Here is a 13,039-nt window from a genome sequence, read left to right as displayed (position 1 = left end):
TGCTTTATCTTTTTTACTTGAAGAGCTATATAATAAAGGGGTCAGGGAAAGATTGCATTTATGGAAGATAAAAGAAGGCACACTTGTCTCACCAAATGCCGTAGAGAAACCTGATGTTTTACTCATGTTATCCTTAGTTTGTTTTTGTTAGACCTTGCATTCTTAAGGTGGCCTCAACCCTACCTTATTGCTTTTCACCTACTCATTTTGCTGTATCTTTTTGTTGGCCTTAGTACTCTGATCACTTTATCGCTACTAATTAGTGCTGAAGTGCATGTGCTTCTTCCCTAATCATGTGTGTAATTGGAGTATACCTGACTGACAGATTTAATTGACTTGAAAGCCCCTTGTAAAGTGGTATACCATATACCCAGGGACTGATTGTGCCGCCCAATGAAGTAGCATTTCAAACCTGTCTCAAGCCTGCTACTGCAGTGCCTGTGCTGCAGTGTACTGCCACTTCGACTTGCCATTTAAAACTACTTGCCAAGCCTTAAACTCCAATTTTATTACATATAATTGACCCCTAAGGTAGGCCCTAGGTAGTCCTAGGGGCATCATGCTATGTAAGTAAAAGGTAAGACATGTACTGTGGTAGTTTGCATGTCCTGGTAGTACCAAACAGTCTATTACATTTTTCACTACAGTGAGGTCTACCCCTCTCATAGGTTAGCATTGGGTATTCCCTTATACTTTTTGGAAGGTAATTCCATATCAGAGAGGAGAAGCTTTATTTATTTTTTGATAAATCCTATTTACTGGTGAGGTTGGATTTAACTTTACTATTTTATAAATGCCATTTTTAGAGAGTGAGCATTTCTCTGCACTTACTGCTCTATTTGCCTGAAAACCTGTCTCCAATTGACGTCTGGATTGGGCTGCGAGACAGCTACATTTGTGCATTCCCTCTAGACAGCCACAACACAGGTCACTCAACTGCAACTGCATTCTGATTGGCATGGGGAGAGCTCCATTCCCCCACCTCAAATAGGTTCAAGAACGATAATTTATGTCAGTAGGTACAATATAGCTACATCTTATAATCATGTGTGTTTAAATAATTTGTCGTTAGATCGTTTAAATATTTTAAAGGATCTGTTTTTAATAGACATTTTACAAAAACAACTGGTACATTTGGTAATTCTGTAAAAGAAAAACCCAACTGCCGTGACATTGCCAACCACAATGCCGTGACTCCGATTCGAACCAAGGTTGCTGCGGCCACAACTCAGAGTACTAACCACTATGCGATCACAGCGGCTACTTGGGCTCAATAACATACAGTGACATGGAGAATTTATAATTCGGAACACTCAGGGAACTCCTGTGATAGGCTGAATGTGTTCATTGCTTCCTCATTCCTTATACAAAGGCTTTGTCTCCTCAGTGGTTGATAGGCTGAAACCGTTTCCTGGCCGCCTGCTTGTGAACTGCCAGGAGTCAAAGATCACACATACACTTGTGGGCCTGTGATGGGACACCAATGCAGAGAAACACACCTGGCGCAGATCTTCTATTCTGTCTAGTAGACCTGCATCTCCCCTGTACCTCCTCAAGCCATCTGTATGTGAAGCAAGAAAGAGTTAAGGAGCGGTCCATCTACACTTTTATAGGGAGGATGCTGCCGTGAGCTCCTCCCAGCTAATCACACAAACAGCAGTAAAGCAAGATAACTACACAGTTAGGGGGGACTGCATGGTTAGGTTTTTGAGGAATTATTGAAACTGACCTCAGTGACCCATGATCAGAGCTGCGGCTAATGACTGCGTGCCTAATTATGATGAAGCAAGCACCATGGCTCCTAGGGGCCCCACAACACGCTTTTCTTAGCTCACTGAATTAAAGTATAAACCTCTGCCATGTATGAGTGGTAAAGGCTTGTTAATTTGGTTGCTTTTCCAATTCACGTCTGACAACAAGATGAAGGAACATTGGGGCATCAGAAGCTTTGGAAAGTAGCCAACAACCTCGGAGAAAGAGAGAAAGAGGGAAAAGGCAGTATGAGGTGTGGAGAAAACAGCAGCAGGTACAAGGAGCTCAAATGAGATTAATGGCGCCTAAATAGAGCACGTAAAGGAACAGTTACAAATTCAAGAAAAGGGAAAGAAAGACTAGGAAAAAAACACGGAAAGAGCCTGTAGATAAAATTCTCTTCCTGGGACAGCAGGCTAAGAGAAATTACACAGGGAGCAGTTAAGCTTGTAACACGGGGAGAATCGAAAAGAAAATGCAGTTTTATGAAGTGTGTTTGCCTAATCCAGCAAGCACTTTTGTTTTATTTTTCTATTTGCTTCTTTTATTGGTAAAGTAAGTTTCAAGTGCATGAATGGTATGACTGAGAGAGCCAGGGTATAATAATTTGAAGTGTTTGCAACAGCGTTAATGTAGGACGAGAGTTATAGCAAAGATATGAAAGGGGGAGCGATAATAAATATGTGAAAGGGCAATAGTGACACCAAAATAGGCCACCTATTTATAAAACTAACATGGAAGAAATTCTAAAGGTTAACTTCTGAAATTGTAGCCGATGTAAAAAAGTTTCTCGTTGTTGGCAGGATTCGAACCTGCACGGGGAGACCCCAATGGATTTCTAGTCCATCGCCTTAACCACTCAGCCAAACTGACAGTAAGTTTTGTGCAAATAATCTGTATGAAAGTTTTCAAGGTGTCCCACAGCAAATTCCTGATATTCTGCAATGCACTTTTTAAAAATAATGTTTTTTTCAGCAGGCACATTCTCTCCTAAAAACAAAAATAAGGCTACATCTTATAATCATGTGTGTTTAAATAATTTGTCGTTAGATCGTTTAAATATTTTAAAGGATCTGTTTTTAATAGACATTTTACAAAAACAACTGGTACATTTGGTAATTCTGTAAAAGAAAAACCCAACTGCCGTGACATTGCCAACCACAATGCAGTGACTTGGATTCGAACCGAGGTTGCTGCGGCCACAACGCAGAGTACTAACCACTATACGATCACGGCAAGCTACTTGGGCTCAATAGCATACAGTGACATGGAGAATTTATAATTCGGAACACTCAGGGAACTCCTGTGATAGGCTGAATGTGTTCATTGCTTCCTCATTCCTTATACAAAGGCTTTGTCTCCTCAGTGGTTGATAGGCTGAAACCGTTTCCTGGCCGCCTGCTTGTGAACTGCCAGAAGTCAAAGATCACACATACACTTGTGGGCCTGTGATGGGACACCAATGCAGAGAAACACACCTGGCGCAGATCTTCTATTCTGTCTATTAGACCTGTGTCTCCCCTGTACCTCCTCAAGCCATCTGTATGTGAAGCAAGAAAAAGTTAAGGAGCGGTCCATCTACACTTTTATAGGGAGGATGCTGCCGTGAGCTCCTCCCAGCTAATCACACAAACAGCAGTAAAGCAAGATAACTACACAGTTAGGGGGGACTGCATGGTTAGGTTTTTGAGGAATTATTGAAACTGACCTCAGTGACCCATGATCAGAGCTGTGGCTAATGACTGCGTGCCTAATTATGATGAAGCAAGCACCATGGCTCGTAGGGGCCCCACAACACGCTTTTCTTAGCTCATTGAATTAAAGTATAAACCTCTGCCATGTATGAGTGGTAAAGGCTTGTTAAATTGGTTGCTTTTCCAATTCACGTCTGACAACAAGATGAAGGAACATTGGGGCAACAGAAGCTTTGGAAAGTAGCCACCAACCTCAGAGAAAGAGAGAAAGAGGGAAAAGGAAGTATGAGGTGTGGAGAAAACAGCAGCAGGTACAAGGAGCTCAAATGAGATTAATGGCGCCTAAATAGAGCACATAAAGGAACAGTTACAAATCTAAGAAAAGGGAAAGAAAGACTAGGAAAAAAACACGGAAAGAGCCTGTAGATAAAATTCTCTTCCTGGGACAGCAGGCTAAGAGAAATTACACAGGGAGCAGTTAAGCTTGTAACACGGGGAGAATAGAAAAGAAAATGCAGTGTTATGAAGTGTGTTTGCCTAATCCAGCAAGCACTTTTGTTTTATTTTTCTATTTGCTTCTTTTATTGGTAAAGTAAGTTTCAAGTGCATGAATGGTATGACTGAGAGAGCCAGGGTATAATAATTTCAAGTGTTTGCACCAGCGCTAATGTAGGACGAGAGTTATAGCAAAGATATGAAAGGGGTAGCGATAATAAATATGTGAAAGGGCAATAGTGACACCAAAATAAGCCACCTATTTATAAAACTGACATGGAAGAAATTCTAAAGGTTAACTTCTGAAATTGTAGCCGATGTTAAAATGTTTCTTGTTGTTGGCAGGATTCGAACCTGCGCAGAGACCCAAATGGATTTCTAGTCCATCGCCTTAACCACTCGGCCACAACAACTGACTGTAAGTTTTGTGCAAATAATCTGTATAAAAGTTTTCAAGGTGTCCCACAGCAAATTCCTGGTATTCTGCAATGCACTTTTTAAAAATAATGTTTTTTTCAGCAGGCACATTCTCTCCTAAAAACAAAAATTGCATGAGTATATCTCTAGTTTGGAAAAGGATAGGCTTTCATGCATACTCTCATGTGGCACTCAAGTTTTTGGGACCCTATTGCACTCTGTTTTCGTGCTGCTTTTAGTCTATGGCCCATATTACAGAAGTCTACCATCTTTGAGTATTTGAGGCTCCTTTGTAAGTGCTTTATCTTTTTTACTTGAAGAGCTATATAATAAAGGGGTCAGGGAAAGATTGCATTTATGGAAGATAAAAGAAGGCACACTTGTCTCACCAAATGCCGTAGAGACACCTGATGTTTTACTCATGTTATCCTTAGTTTGTTTTTGTTAGACCTTGCATTCTTAAGGTGGCCTCAACCCTACCTTATTGCTTTTCACCTACTCATTTTGCTGTATCTTTTTGTTGGCCTTAGGACTCTGATCACTTTATCGCTACTAATTAGTGCTGAAGTGCACGTGCTTCTTCCCTAATCATGTGTGTAATTGGAGTATACCTGACTGACAGATTTAATTGACTTGAAAGCCCCTTGTAAAGTGGTATACCATATACCCAGGGACTGATTGTGCTGCCCAAAGAAGTAGCATTTCAAACCTGTCTCAAGCCTGCTACTGCAGTGCCTGTGCTGCAGTGTACTGCCACTTCGACTTGCCATTTAAAACTACTTGCCATCTTAAACTCCAATTTTATTACATATAATTAACCCCTAAGGTAGGCCCTAGGTAGACCTAGGGGCATCATGCTATGTAAGTAAAAGGTAAGACATGTACTGTGGTAGTTTGCATGTCCTGGTAGTACCAAACAGTCTATTACATTTTTCACTACTGTGAGGTCTGCCCCTCTCGTAGGTTAGCATTGGGTATTCCCTTATACTTTTTGGGGGGTAATTCCATATCAGAGAGGAGAAGCTTTATTTATTTATTGATAAATCCTATTTACTGGTGAGGTTGGATTTAACTTTACTATTTTATAAATGCCATTTTTAGAGAGTGAGCATTTCTCTGCACTTACTGCTCTATTTGCCTGAAAACCTGTCACCAATTGACGTCTGGATTGGGCTGCGAGACAGCTACATTTGTGCATTCCCTCTAGACAGCCACAACACAGGTCACTCAACTGCAACTGCATTCTGATTGGCATGGGGAGAGCTCCATTCCCCCACCTCAAATAGGTTCAAGAACGATAATTTATGTCAGTAGGTACAATATAGCTACATCTTATAATCATGTGTGTTTAAATAATTTGTCGTTAGATCGTTTAAATATTTTAAAGGATCTGTTTTTAATAGACATTTTACAAAAACAACTGGTACATTTGGTAATTCTGTAAAAGAAAAACCCAACTGCCGTGACATTGACAACCACAATGCCGTGACTCCGATTCGAACCGAGGTTGCTGCGGCCACAACGCAGAGTACTAACCACTATACGATCACAGCGAGCTACTTGGGCTCAATAACATACAGTGACATGGAGAATTTATAATTCGGAACACTCAGGGAACTCCTGTGATAGGCTGAATGTGTTCATTGCTTCCTCATTCCTTATACAAAGGCTTTGTCTCCTCAGTGGTTGATAGGCTGAAACCGTTTCCTGGCCGCCTGCTTGTGAACTGCCAGGAGTCAAAGATCACACATACACTTGTGGGCCTGTGATGGGACACCAATGCAGAGAAACACACCTGGCGCAGATCTTCTATTCTGTCTAGTAGACCTGCATCTCCCCTGTACCTCCTCAAGCCATCTGTATGTGAAGCAAGAAAGAGTTAAGGAGCGGTCCATCTACACTTTTATAGGGAGGATGCTGCCGTGAGCTCCTCCCAGCTAATCACACAAACAGCAGTAAAGCAAGATAACTACACAGTTAGGGGGGACTGCATGGTTAGGTTTTTGAGGAATTATTGAAACTGACCTCAGTGACCCATGATCAGAGCTGCGGCTAATGACTGCGTGCCTAATTATGATGAAGCAAGCACCATGGCTCCTAGGGGCCCCACAACACGCTTTTCTTAGCTCATTGAATTAAAGTATAAACCTCTGCCATGTATGAGTGGTAAAGGCTTGTTATTTTGGTTGCTTTTCCAATTCACGTCTGACAACAAGATGAAGGAACATTGGGGCATCAGAAGCTTTGGAAAGTAGCCAACAACCTCAGAGAAAGAGAGAAAGAGGGAAAAGGCAGTATGAGGTGTGGAGAAAACAGCAGCAGGTACAAGGAGCTCAAATGAGGTTAATGGCGCCTAAATCGAGCACGTAAAGGAACAGTTACAAATCTAAGAAAAGGGAAAGAAAGACTAGGAAAAAAACACGGAAAGAGCCTGTAGATAAAATTCTCTTCCTGGGACAGCAGGCTAAGAGAAATTACACAGGGAGCAGTTAAGCTTGTAACACGGGGAGAATGGAAAAGAAAATGCAGTTTTATGAAGTGTGTTTGCCTAATCCAGCAAGCACTTTTGTTTTATTTTTTTATTTGCTTCTTTTATTGGTAAAGTAAGTTTCAAGTGCATGAATGGTATGACTGAGAGAGCCAGGGTATAATAATTTGAAGTGTTTGCAACAGCGTTAATGTAGGACGAGAGTTATAGCAAAGATATGAAAGGGGTAGCGATAATAAATATGTGAAAGGGCAATAGTGACACCAAAATAAGCCACCTATTTATAAAACTAACATGGAAGAAATTCTAAAGGTTAACTTTTGAAATTGTAGCCGATGTAAAAAAGTTTCTCGTTGTTGGCAGGATTCGAACCTGCGTGGGGAGACCCCAATGGATTTCTAGTCCATCGCCTTAACCACTCTGCCAAACTGACTGTAAGTTCTGTGCAAATAATCTGTATGAAAGTTTTCAAGGTGTCCCAGAGCAAATTCCTGATATTCTGCAATGCACTTTTTAAAAATAATGTTTTTTTCAGCAGGCACATTCTCTCCTAAAAACAAAAATAAGGCTACATCTTATAATCATGTGTGTTTAAATAATGTGTCGTTAGATCGTTTAAATATTTTAAAGGATCTGTTTTTAATAGACATTTTACAAAAACAACTGGTACATTTGGTAATTCTGTAAAAGAAAAACCCAACTGCCGTGACATTGCCAACCACAATGCCGTGACTCGGATTCTAACCGAGGTTGCTGCGGCCACAACGCAGAGTACTAACCACTATACGATCACGGCGAGCTACTTGGCTCAATAGCATACAGTGACATGGAGAATTTATAATTCGGAACACACAGGGAACTCCTGTGATAGGCTGAATGTGTTCATTGCTTCCTCATTCCTTATACAAAGGCTTTGTCTCCTCAGTGGTTGATAGGCTGAAACCGTTTCCTGGCCGCCTGCTTGTGAACTGCCAGAAGTCAAAGATCACACATACACTTGTGGGCCTGTGATGGAACACCAATGCAGAGAAACACACCTGGCGCAGATCTTCTATTCTGTCTATTAGACCTGCATCTCCCCTGTACCTCCTCAAGCCATCTGTATGTGAAGCAAGAAAAAGTTAAGGAGCAGTCCATCTACACTTTTATAGGGTGGATGCTGCCGTGAGCTCCTCCCAGCTAATCACACAAACAGCAGTAAAGCAAGATAACTACACAGTTAGGGGGGACGGCATGGTTAGGTTTTTGAGGAATTATTGAAACTGACCTCAGTGACCCATGATCAGAGCTGTGGCTAATGACTGTGTGCCCAATTATGATGAAGCAAGCACCATGGCTCGTAGGGGCCCCACAACACGCTTTTCTTAGCTCATTGAATTAAAGTATAAACCTCTGCCATGTATGAGTGGTAAAGGCTTGTTAATTTGGTTGCTTTTCCAATTCACGTCTGACAACAAGATGAAGGAACATTGGGGCATCAGAAGCTTTGGAAAGTAGCCACCAACCTCAGAGAAAGAGAGAAAGAGGGAAAAGGCAGTATGAGGTGTGGAGAAAACAGCAGCAGGTACAAGGAGCTCAAATGAGATTAATGGCGCCTAAATAGAGCACATAAAGGAACAGTTACAAATCTAAGAAAAGGGAAAGAAAGACAAGGAAAAAAACACGGAAAGAGCCTGTAGATAAAATTCTCTTCCTGGGACAGCAGGCTAAGAGAAATTACACAGGGAGCAGTTAAGCTTGTAACACGGGGAGAATAGAAAAGAAAATGCAGTTTTATGAAGTGTGTTTGCCTAATCCAGCAAGCACTTTTGTTTTATTTTTCTATTTGCTTCTTTTATTGGTAAAGTAAGTTTCAAGTGCATGAATGGTATGACTGAGAGAGCCAGGGTATAATAATTTCAAGTGTTTGCACCAGCGCTAATGTAGGACGAGAGTTATAGCAAAGATATGAAAGGGGTAGCGATAATAAATATGTGAAAGGGCAATAGTGACACCAAAATAAGCCACCTATTTATAAAACTGACATGGAAGAAATTCTAAAGTTTAACTTCTGAAATTGTAGCCGATGTTAAAAAGTTTCTCGTTGTTGGCAGGATTCGAACCTGCGCGGACAGACCCCAATGGATTTCTAGTCCATCGCCTTAACCACTCGGCCAAAACAACTGACTGTAAGTTTTGCGCAAATAATCTGTATGAAAGTTTCAAGGTGTCCCACAGCAAATTCCTGGTATTCTGCAATGCACTTTTTAAAAATAATGTTTTTTTCAGCTGGCACATTCTCTCCTAAAAACAAAAATTGCATGAGTATATCTCTAGTTTGGAAAAGGATAGGCTTTCATGCATACTCTCATGTGGCACTCAAGTTTTTGGGACCCTATTGAACTCTGTGCTCGTGCTGCTTTTAGTCTATGGCCCATATTACAGAAGTCTACCATCTTTGAGTATTTGAGGCTCCTTTGTAAGTGCTTTATCTTTCTTACTTGAAGAGCTATATAATAAAGGGGTCAGGGAAAGATTGCATTTATGGAAGATAAAAGAAGGCACACTTGTCTCACCAAATGCCGTAGAGATACCTGATGTTTTACTCATGTTATCCTTAGTTTGTTTTTGTTAGACCTTGCATTCTTAAGGTGGCCTGAACCCTACCTTATTGCTTTTCACCTACGCATTTTGCTGTATCTTTTTGTTGGCCTTAGGACTCTGATCACTTTATCGCTACTAATCAGTGCTGAAGTGCACGTGCTTCTTCCCTAATCATGTGTGTAATTGGAGTATACCTGACTGACAGATTTAATTGACTTGAAAGCCCCTTGTAAAGTGGTATACCATATACCCAGGGACTGATTGTGCCGCCCAAAGAAGTAGCATTTCAAACCTGTCTCAAGCCTGCTACTGCAGTGCCTGTGCTGCAGTGTACTGCCACTTCGACTTGCCATTTAAAACTACTTGCCAAGCCTTAAACTCCAATTTTATTACATATAATTAACCCCTAAGGTAGGCCCTAGGTAGTCCTAGGGGCATCATGCTATGTAAGTAAAAGGTAAGACATGTACTGTGGTAGTTTGCATGTCCTGGTAGTACCAAACAGTCTATTACATTTTTCACTACAGTGAGGTCTGCCCCTCTCATAGGTTAGCATTGGGTATTCCCTTATACTTTTTGGGGGGTAATTCCATATCAGAGAGGAGAAGCTTTATTTATTTATTGATAAATCCTAATTACTGGTGAGGTTGGATTTAACTTTACTCTTTTATAAATGCCATTTTTAGAGAGTGAGCATTTCTCTGCACTTACTGCTCTATTTGCCTGAAAACCTGTCTCCAATTGACGTCTGGATTGGGCTGCGAGACAGCTACATTTGTGCATTCCCTCTAGACAGCCACAACACAGGTCACTCAACTGCAACTGCATTCTGATTGGCATGGGGAGAGCTCCATTCCCCCCACCGCAAATAGGTTCAAGAACGATAATTTATGTCAGTAGGTACAATATAGCTACATCTTATAATCATGTGTGTTTAAATAATTTGTCGTTAGATCGTTTAAATATTTTAAAGGATCTGTTTTTAATAGACATTTTACAAAAACAACTGGTACATTTGGTAATTCTGTAAAAGAAAAACCCAACTGCTGTGACATTGCCAACCACAATGCCGTGACTCGGATTCGAACCGAGGTTGCTGCGGCCACAACGCAGAGTACTAACCACTATACGATCACGGCAAGCTACTTGGGCTCAATATCATACAGTGACATGGAGAGTTTATAATTCTGAACACTCAGGGAACTCCTGTGATAGGCTGAATGTTTTCATTGCTTCCTCATTCCTTATATAAAGGCTTTGTCTCCTCAGTGGTTGATAGGCTGAAACCGTTTCCTGGCCTCCTGCTTGTGAACTGCCAGGAGTCAAAGATCACACATACACTTGTGGGCCTGTGATGGGACACCAATGCAGAGAAACACACCTGGCGCAGATCTTCTATTCTGTCTATTAGACCTGCATCTCCCCTGTACCTCCTCAAGCCATCTGTATGTGAAGCAAGAAAGAGTTAAGGAGCGGTCCATCTACACTTTTATAGGGAGGATGCTGCAGTGAGCTCCTCCCAGCTAATCACACAAACAGCAGTAAAGCAAGATAACTACACAGTTAGGGGGGACTGCATGGTTAGGTTTTTGAGGAATTATTGAAACTGACCTCAGTGACCCATGATCAGAGCTGTGGCTAATGACTGCGTCCCTAATTATGATGAAGCAAGCACCATGGCTCGTAGGGGCCCCACAACACGCTTTTCTTAGCTCATTGAATTAAAGTATAAACCTCTGCCATGTATGAGTGGTAAAGGCTTGTTAATTTGGTTGCTTTTCCAATTCACGTCTGACAACAAGATGAAGGAACATTGGGGCATCAGAAGCTTTGGAAAGTAGCCACCAACCTCAGGGAAAGAGAGAAAGAAGGAAAAGGCAGTATGAGGTGTGGAGAAAACAGCAGCGGGTACAAGGAGCTCAAATGAGATTAATGGCGCCTAAATAGAGCACGTAAAGGAACAGTTACAAATCTAAGAAAAGGGAAAGAAAGACTAGGAAAAAAACACGGAAAGAGCCTGTAGATAAAATTCTCTTCCTGGGACAGCAGGCTAAGAGAAATTACACAGGGAGCAGTTAAGCTTGTAACACGGGGAGAATAGAAAAGAAAAGCAGTTTTATGAAGTGTGTTTGCCTAATCCAGCAAGCACTTTTGTTTTATTTTTCTATTTGCTTCTTTTATTGGTAAAGTAAGTTTCAAGTGCATGAATGGTATGACTGAGAGAGCCAGGGTATAATAATTTGAAATGTTTGCACCAGCGCTAATGTAGGACGAGAGTTATAGCAAAGATATGAAAGGGGTAGCAATAATAAATATGTGAAAGGGCAATAGTGACACCAAAATAAGCCACCTATTTATAAAACTGACATGGAAGAAATTCTAAAGGTTAACTTCTGAAATTGTAGCCGATGTTAAAAAGTTTCTCTTTGTTGGCAGGATTCGAACCTGCGCGGGGAGACCCCGATGGATTTCTAGTCCATCGCCTTAACCACTCGGTCACAACAACTGACTGTAAGTTTGGTGCAAATAATCTGTATGAAAGTTTTCAAGGTGTCCCACAGCAAATTCCTGGTATTGTGCAATGCACTTTTTAAAAATAATGTTTTTTTCAGCAGGCACATTCTCTCCTAAAAACAAAAATTGCATGAGTATATCTCTAGTTTGGAAAAGGATAGGCTTTCATGCATACTCTCATGTGGCACTCAAGTTTTTGGGACCCTATTGCACTCTGTGTTCGTGCTGCTTTTAGTCTATGGCCCATATTACAGAAGTCTACCATCTTTGAGTATTTGAGGCTCCTTTGTAAGTGCTTTATCTTTCTTACTTGAAGAGCTATATAATAAAGGGGTCAGGGAAAGATTGCATTTATGGAAGATAAAAGAAGGCACACTTGTCTCACCAAATGCCGTAGAGATACCTGATGTTTTACTCATGTTATCCTTAGTTTGTTTTTGTTAGACCTTGCATTCTTAAGGTGGCCTGAACCCTACCTTATTGCTTTTCACCTACGCATTTTGCTGTATCTTTTTGTTGGCCTTAGGACTCTGATCACTTTATCGCTACTAATCAGTGCTGAAGTGCACGTGCTTCTTCCCTAATCATGTGTGTAATTGGAGTATACCTGACTGACAGATTTAATTGACTTGAAAGCCCCTTGTAAAGTGGTATACCATATACCCAGGGACTGATTGTGCCGCCCAAAGAAGTAGCATTTCAAACCTGTCTCAAGCCTGCTACTGCAGTGCCTGTGCTGCAGTGTACTGCCACTTCGACTTGCCATTTAAAACTACTTGCCAAGCCTTAAACTCCAATTTTATTACATATAATTAACCCCTAAGGTAGGCCCTAGGTAGTCCTAGGGGCATCATGCTATGTAAGTAAAAGGTAAGACATGTACTGTGGTAGTTTGCATGTCCTGGTAGTACCAAACAGTCTATTACATTTTTCACAACAGTGAGGTCTGCCCCTCTCATAGGTTAGCATTGGGTATTCCGTTATACTTTTTGGGGGGTAATTCCATATCAGAGAGGCGAAGCTTTATTTATTTATTGATAAATCCTATTTACTGGTGAGGTTGGATTTAACTTTACTATTTTATAAATGCCATTTT

General features: G+C 41.0%; 4 non-coding genes across 4 annotated transcripts; all 4 read right to left on the bottom strand.

Moving 5' to 3' along the window:
* Positions 1 to 4,274: 4,274 nt before the first annotated feature.
* TRNAS-AGA (transfer RNA serine (anticodon AGA)) lies at positions 4,275 to 4,354 on the bottom strand. Its single transcript has one exon. It is a non-coding gene; the product is annotated as a tRNA-Ser (tRNA).
* Positions 4,355 to 8,927: 4,573 nt separating this feature from the next.
* On the bottom strand, positions 8,928 to 9,009 carry TRNAS-AGA (transfer RNA serine (anticodon AGA)). The gene has a single exon. It is a non-coding gene; the product is annotated as a tRNA-Ser (tRNA).
* A 1,487-nt stretch (positions 9,010 to 10,496) lies between these two features.
* TRNAH-GUG (transfer RNA histidin (anticodon GUG)) lies at positions 10,497 to 10,568 on the bottom strand. Its single transcript has one exon. It is a non-coding gene; the product is annotated as a tRNA-His (tRNA).
* Positions 10,569 to 11,853: 1,285 nt separating this feature from the next.
* TRNAS-AGA (transfer RNA serine (anticodon AGA)) lies at positions 11,854 to 11,935 on the bottom strand. The gene has a single exon. It is a non-coding gene; the product is annotated as a tRNA-Ser (tRNA).
* Between the last annotated feature and the right edge of the window lie 1,104 nt (positions 11,936 to 13,039).

The sequence above is a fragment of the Lissotriton helveticus genome, chromosome 12, assembly GCF_964261635.1.
Source record: "Lissotriton helveticus chromosome 12, aLisHel1.1, whole genome shotgun sequence".
Taxonomy (NCBI): domain Eukaryota; kingdom Metazoa; phylum Chordata; class Amphibia; order Caudata; family Salamandridae; genus Lissotriton; species Lissotriton helveticus.
This window is presented reverse-complemented; position numbering and strand designations above follow the sequence as displayed.